This window comes from Petaurus breviceps, unplaced genomic scaffold (assembly GCF_028583685.1).
Source record: "Petaurus breviceps papuanus isolate PSGF00001 unplaced genomic scaffold, PetGlider_PUasm1.0 174, whole genome shotgun sequence".
NCBI classification, from domain to species: domain Eukaryota; kingdom Metazoa; phylum Chordata; class Mammalia; order Diprotodontia; family Petauridae; genus Petaurus; species Petaurus breviceps.
Genome location: NW_027185761.1, coordinates 49,021,517 through 49,028,587, shown reverse-complemented (window position 1 = coordinate 49,028,587; position 7,071 = coordinate 49,021,517).

Sequence of the window (7,071 nt, the reverse complement as noted above, 5' to 3'; positions counted from 1 at the left end):
TGGGAACAGCCACACCTCTGGGAACAGCCATGCCTCTGGGAACAACCTCACCTTTGGGAATAGCCACGCCTCTGGGAACAGCCACGCCTCTGGGAACAGCCACAACTCTGGGAACAACCTCACCTTTGGGAATAGCCATGCCTCTGGAAACAACCTCTTCCCCCACTCTCTCTTACCCTATTTTAACAGTTATATTTTTCTGATCCCTCACTTGGAATGAGTTAACCAGTAAGCCTTTATTATACTCTTAATTTAAGTATATTATCATTGTACTTGCAGTGGAACACACAGATTCATATTACACGACATCAGAATTTCAGGAACTAATTACATAATGCTGGAAAGTACCACCAGCTTAAAGAATAGTTGGATTAATTCATGTCACTCTTTTTTTTAACAGAGGTGGGGAGTAAGTGGTGTGGAATACTGCATGTACTGTCAGAGTCCATTGATGTATTTTTTTTTTCTGAACTGCGTTTCCATCCTCCCTCCTCCCCCCCCCCATACCATCATTTCTGTTTTCATTCCTTGCTGCTAGGAATGTCTCTCTGGGGATGAGACAGGGGAGATCAACATTCAGAGATGAAGGTGATGAAAAAAACAAAAGAAATCAATATTTTTTCAAGGTAAGAATATTATTAGCTTTGTCTTCTATTTCTCAGTCTGCTTAAGGCAAGTACCTTGCTCCCAGTGCTCCTAATGGTTTATATTTAAAGGGACTACTCCCTTCTGTTTTCAGCTCCTCTGGGGATTGTGCTAACCTTTGGCAAAATGATCAGCCTTTGCATACTTGGCTCACCACCTTGAATCCAATGTGGTGCGTCAATGGGGGCTGCAGTGCCCAGCAACCTGCTAGCACCATTTTGCAGTCTGGGGGAAAAACAAACACACACAAAATCACTAAAATAAGACTAAGATCACAGATGTACAGTTGAAACTAATCATCTTTTTTTCTTACCTCCCTCCCATTTGGCAAACTATGAAGTACCATTTTAGCAGGTGAAAGTAGCAGACATTGCCTAAATCAAGGTTTTCTCAGTTTTTATCATTTATTATTGATATACTCTCTCTCAATGGCAAAAAATTAGGTATTTCATCCAGTGAAAGCTCTGTTTCCAAGAAGCCAATCCCCCTTTGCTGAAAAGGACCAGGTCAGTTTTGTAAAAAAAAAAAAAAAAAGAGGGCAAGGTAGTAGGAAAAAAAAGAGGTCCCTTGTATATATGTTCCTTTGGATGAGTGGGCTCATCTGGATGAGGTCCTTCCAGTATGAGAGGTCCTTCCAGTATGAAAGGTCCTCCCAGTATGAAAGCATGGACCTCCATTAGTGCAAAAGAACCAACTCTTTGTAATTGATAGTTTTTAAGATCTATCAAGAGCATGGAGAGAATAAACACATAGTCACACAGCTGAGCTAGATCAGAAATAGAACTTGAACCCAAGTTTTCCTGTCTCCGGAATAAGTCTTCTATCTACTACCTGATGATGCCTTTCATGTCACTGAACAACTCTTCACAACTCCTGATCAAACTGCTCTGCTCATATGGAAAGGCTTTTCCTAAACCAAAATATGTCCATCCCCAAGAAATGGTCATATCACACTAAATCTAGACTGCCTTGGCTCATCTGTAAATGTTTTCATTCTTGTGGCAATGAATGAAAGCTAGACTGAAAATGAATGAAGCTAGTTGGGTGGTGGGGAATATATCAATGACTTTGGCCTTGTTGTCATTATTTACTTGGGGGAGGCAGTCCCAGGACCCCATTTCCTTCCACAGCACTCCTAAATCATAATCTCAGCATGCTTCAACCATAAGGAAATGGAACCCAATGCTGCGCCCAACTCTGGATCACTCTTGGCTTCTCAATGTTCTCAAATATCAGTGAAAAATGAAGTACCCCCAGGCTGTCTCCTCCTGGAATCAGCTTTCTCCATCAGTAGGGATGCTGAAAAAAGGATAACTTCATGGCAGGAAGCCACTTTATAGGGCTGTCCTTCATGTCTGTCAATAAGAAGAGGCCATTTAGCAGTGCATTTGGGTCCACAGAGCAACTTTACTCTGCTAAGTATGTTCTAATTAAGTTTTAATGATCCAATGCTGGGAGGGTGCCCCATTGTATATGACCTGATTCAGTGAGATCTTTGATTTCCCAAGCCCCTCTGGAGATCTTGCTATTAAGCCATAATTTGCTAAGCTTCACTGAATCATGCCCTGGGGCTGCACATTTTAGCTTTTGGAGACATGTAGGAAGTCATAGTGGGTTATCTTCTGCCTGCCCTTCCATTATCCAGGCTTTTGCCTTTGCATTTGCTGTGAGTATGAAGTTAGTTCAGAAGTAGGCAGAGTCATCAGTCTCTTTGGCTTCTCCTCTTGGCCCCAGCATTTTCCACCATCCCCTGAGAGTTTTTTCTTTGTTTTATCCCTGGCACCAACAATTTCCATTGTTCTTCATGACCATTCCATTCCAAGTCCCTCGCCCCCGCAAGCCCATATCTAGAAATTGACAGCTGGCAGTCACCTCTAGCATCTCCTGCCTCCCAGAATGACTGCTCTGAGGAGTAAGAATCCCTGATTGGAGTACCTCATCTCATGTTCTATATATTCCCTTTTCTTTGAATTTGCTGATAACTACAGCATCACTGGCTGAATTGCCACCAAATTTGGCACATTCAGCTCCATAGCTGGTTCAGAGTTCTTGCTGCCTCCCTTCCTAGGTTGCATTTAATATGCATGGAAGCAACCTCCCATCTTTCCTGCTTGATTATGCTGGCCCACTTAATCAGATGATGAAAAATTTCTTTCTTTTGCTAGCTAACTCATTTTTGCAAATGAGATTTTGAGTCTGATGGGATGGGGAGAAAGCATATATCAGAAAGCACCTCCTTGACAAAAACAGGGAACTCAATTGTCCATTTAATCAAGTTCCTAAAAGGAATCTGTTCTTCCCTTCCTTCAATTCAATTCAGTTTAATTCAATTCCAATTTATTAAACTCATACTATGTGTCAAGCACTAGCCTTGATAGTGGAGACATAAACACCCAAATGATGACTGTCCTTACTTACAAGGACCTTACCTTCTACTGGGGGAAAGTAATATGTACAAAAATAAGCTGCTTAAAAAGATAGAAAACATTTATTTATTTTTATAGATTATATAAAATATATTTAAAATGAATGCAAGTAAATACAAAGTAATTTGGCTGGGGTTGAAGGGAGAAGTTCTAGCAAATGGTTAGATTCTTGTCCAAAACTTATTTGTTTCTCTGCCTCTCTCTATCTCTGTCTCTGTCTCTCTCTCTCTGTTTCTCTGTGTCTCTGTCTCTCTGTCTGTCTGTCTCTGCCTCTCTCTGTCTCTCTCTCTCTTACTCTGTGAGTGTGCCCATATGTATTTATGCATGCAATTGATTCCAGTCATTTGCAGTAGTTATGTTCTATAAAGTTGCCATGAACAATGAATTAGAGAATGCCAAACTGCTGCTCCTAGGGGAAATACAGTTAGTTTTCTATGTGTCTGGTCAACACTTTAGCACTTTCTGGAATAGCCTCATGTACAGATCAATGAATCTCCTCTTTCTTTTTCTGAATGTACTATATTATTGATTCATTAACATTGAACTTATGGCCAAGAGACTTATAACTCATGCTTAAACAAAGCTTATCTAACATATGCATTTTCTCCTTAAGGCATAACACAGACTTATGCTTAGCAACATTAGACAGGACTTTAGCTCTGTGCTTGGGGGATATTTTAAACAGTGAAATCACCACTAAAAATGCAAAAAAAAAAAATTGGCACTAAATAGACCATGAAAACTTCCATTTTGTTTACAGGATGAAACAAGATGGCACATCATTGCCTTGTTCAGCCTCAGCTAGGAGTGTGTTCACTGGGTGACTCCAATTATTTGCAGCTCTGTGCATGTCTGCAAATAAGCACTAAACTCCAGCAGTATTGACTTTGGGGTTACAAATGACTTCCAGTGAGTAGACAAATTCACAAATACAGAATCCCCAAATAATGAAGGTCAACTGTATATGTTATATATAATATGCATGTATATGTATCCACATAAATTGCCAATGCAGATTGGAACCTTCTCTTCCATTTATAGTCTTAGAGAATTGTCTAACACCCCAAAATATTAAATCACTTGCCCAGGGTCACATAGCCACTATGTGTCAGATGCAAGACTTGAGACCAAGTTTTCCTGACTCATTTGTTCTTATTTTTCTCAATAGAAAGCATTCACCTTTCTAAGGTTGCACTGGGGTAATAGGCGCTGTTTATTCTTATTTTTATTATTACTCAGTGCATTTCACATGGTAAAACTACGAATTGTGAGCTGACTTGTGTCGCACTATTTAGTAAAAAGGGTAAAAAGATGAACAATTACTGCTTTAACTGAATTAGGAGAATTTGGATTTTTGGTCACCATGGCTAACTGATCCAACCAAGCAGATACCCCTTTACACTATTATCTTGCCTAGTTTTGCCACTGAGCTCATTTTTTTTTCCTTTAATGTGTGCACTTTTATTTGAATTGGTCTTAAGTCAGTGTACAGGTAAAGCTCCTCCCCTCCTCCACGTCCTGGCACCAATCTCAAAACTCACAGGGAGACTAGAAAAGTCCTCATTCACATTTATGTTGGGGGCAGGGAGGGAATTTAGGGGGCCATTCCATATGGCTGACAATTAAAAAAAAGGGACAAGTATTAAGGTGGAAGCTACAAAAGGTCATTTTTTCTTTGTCAATAAATCAGCAACTATTTATGAAAAGACTACTGGGTTTTCAGCACCATACTGGTCACGTTAGGTGTGAGAGAAATTGTTACTTCTCTCATATTAATAACCATTTACTATTGGGGAGATGCAGGATTTTTTCACTTATTATTTGCCCACTCTCTACTAGGTCAGACTAGACACTATTGATAATAAGATTGGATTAAATTTCTCCTGATCTTGTTCAGATCTGACCCACGTAGGGAAGTCCATTGTGTTCTATTCAGACTCAGGTGGGGGGTGATCTTTTGTCTAGATTGCACAGGGCTGGAGGTGGTCTGGAAATTGGAGTGAAATAATCGGTCATGTCCACCAGCCCCTGATTAGAACAGGTCCACCTCTTATTATAATATTCATTCTCTCATTGTTAACCAATCAGAGTGGTGTGAAATCTGCTGGGAACATCCACTCTTCCAAGAACATATAAGCATTGATCCATCTTTGGTCCACAAGAGACAGTCAAATGACCAATCCTTTTATTGATATTCTACTAGTCATAATAAAATGATTAATTGTCCAGAAATTATGTCTCTCGAGCTTTTTATACATCCTAGGTGCATACTGGCAAAGTGCAAGACTAAATTCCCAACCTTAATAAACTGTCTTGTTTCATCGCAATCCCACAGCCTAGCTTTGCCGTCATGGATTGAGCCACTTTGAATAAGGATTAGCACAGGAACACGTGGATTATTTGGCTTAGGCTATGTCGTCGTCATCCTCTTCTTCTTCTTTGCTTTTTGGAGGGCAGTTGGGGTTAAGTGACTTTCCCAAAGTCACACAGCTAGTTTTTGTGTTAATTGTCTGAAGTCAGATTTGAACTCAGGTCCTCCTGATTCCAGGGCCGGTGCTCTATTCACTGTACCACCTAGCCGCCCCAACCCAATTTCTTCTGAACATATAATCAATGTGACTCCTCATGAGCATATCATGTATAAGTATTCCAAAAGGAAGTCAGGAGACCAAAAAGACAAAATGAGACCAAGTCACCTTTTTCACAGCACAGAAAATGCCCATATATGCATGACAGTGGACAATAGAAATTCTCGACTCTGATAGCTTGGAGATCAGCTCTGGGATCCCACATAGGGATTAAAGCAACTGAGTGGCATGGTGGATAGGGTAGTGTGCTTAGAGTCAGAAGGACCTGAGTTCGAATCCTGCCTAAAGATTTACTATGTGACCCCAAGCAAGCCATTTGCTATGTCTCCTTAACTGTAAAATAAGGAGCTTGACCTCAATGACTTCTAAGGTGTCTTCTGGCTCAAAATCTCTGATCCTACAACCAAAGAGCATCTCTTGAGCAAGCTGCAAGATATAGTCGAGTGCAGAATTTAAACTCTATTTGTAGCTGAGCACCAACATACCCCATTTTCTATCATTAAGAAAGTGAAATTGAAGTATGGCTCTCTCCCTCTTACTCTCTCTCTCCCCCTTCAGTGATGAGTACTGAAATGGAGAGAGGGATTAATTACAGAGACAATCAGGATGTCCGAGTATCTTTGCTGGCACAGTGATTCTGTCTGCTCAGAATCACAGGGATGGCCCATGTTTTGATGGAAGGAAAGAGGGATGGAGTAGTTTCATTGCAAAGAAATGACTGTGTCCCTGGCTATTCTCCTAAGGTGAGCACAGGGCATCACTCAGCTTAATGAGCCATTTGTCACTTCCAGGAATAGACTGAGATGATGCTTCACTAATTATGTTGACCTTTTAGTAGGCAAAGATTTACAATGTGAATACATGACCTGTTTAAAAATCATCTGTTTGCAACAGAAACAGCTGATGAAGTTGAAGGGGATTGGGGACACTCCATTTTCATTTGTGAGCAGTTAATCCTACTTAGGATGCCCAAATAAGACCAGAATATTCCAGCCACCGCAAAGTCCGCAGATTTTCTTTAACAGCAAATGCAACGAAACACAACGAGGTCCATTTCGCCTCTTTCTTCCCAATCTATTTTGCTGACTCATTTTTGCTTGAAGTAGATTTCGTGTACTTGGGAAGTACAGTGATCAGCAAAGGGATGAAGATTGCCCTAGCTCTCTGGGCCTTAGCAACCACAATTTTACTTTCCTGTTGCCATAACAACTCTGGCAAGCACATCAAGGTCGCTCAACCCACTTTGCCTCTTGCCAGAAGCTGGGTTTCTGATGCTTTGGGTACCTCTCTTTTGTCTTTGCTCTCATAATGGTTGCAGGAAGAAAAAGATACATCCCTCAACACCCCACCCCCCAAAAAAGAATCCCACCTCACCCAAATAAATATTTTGAAAGAGCAGTTAACTTTCTATA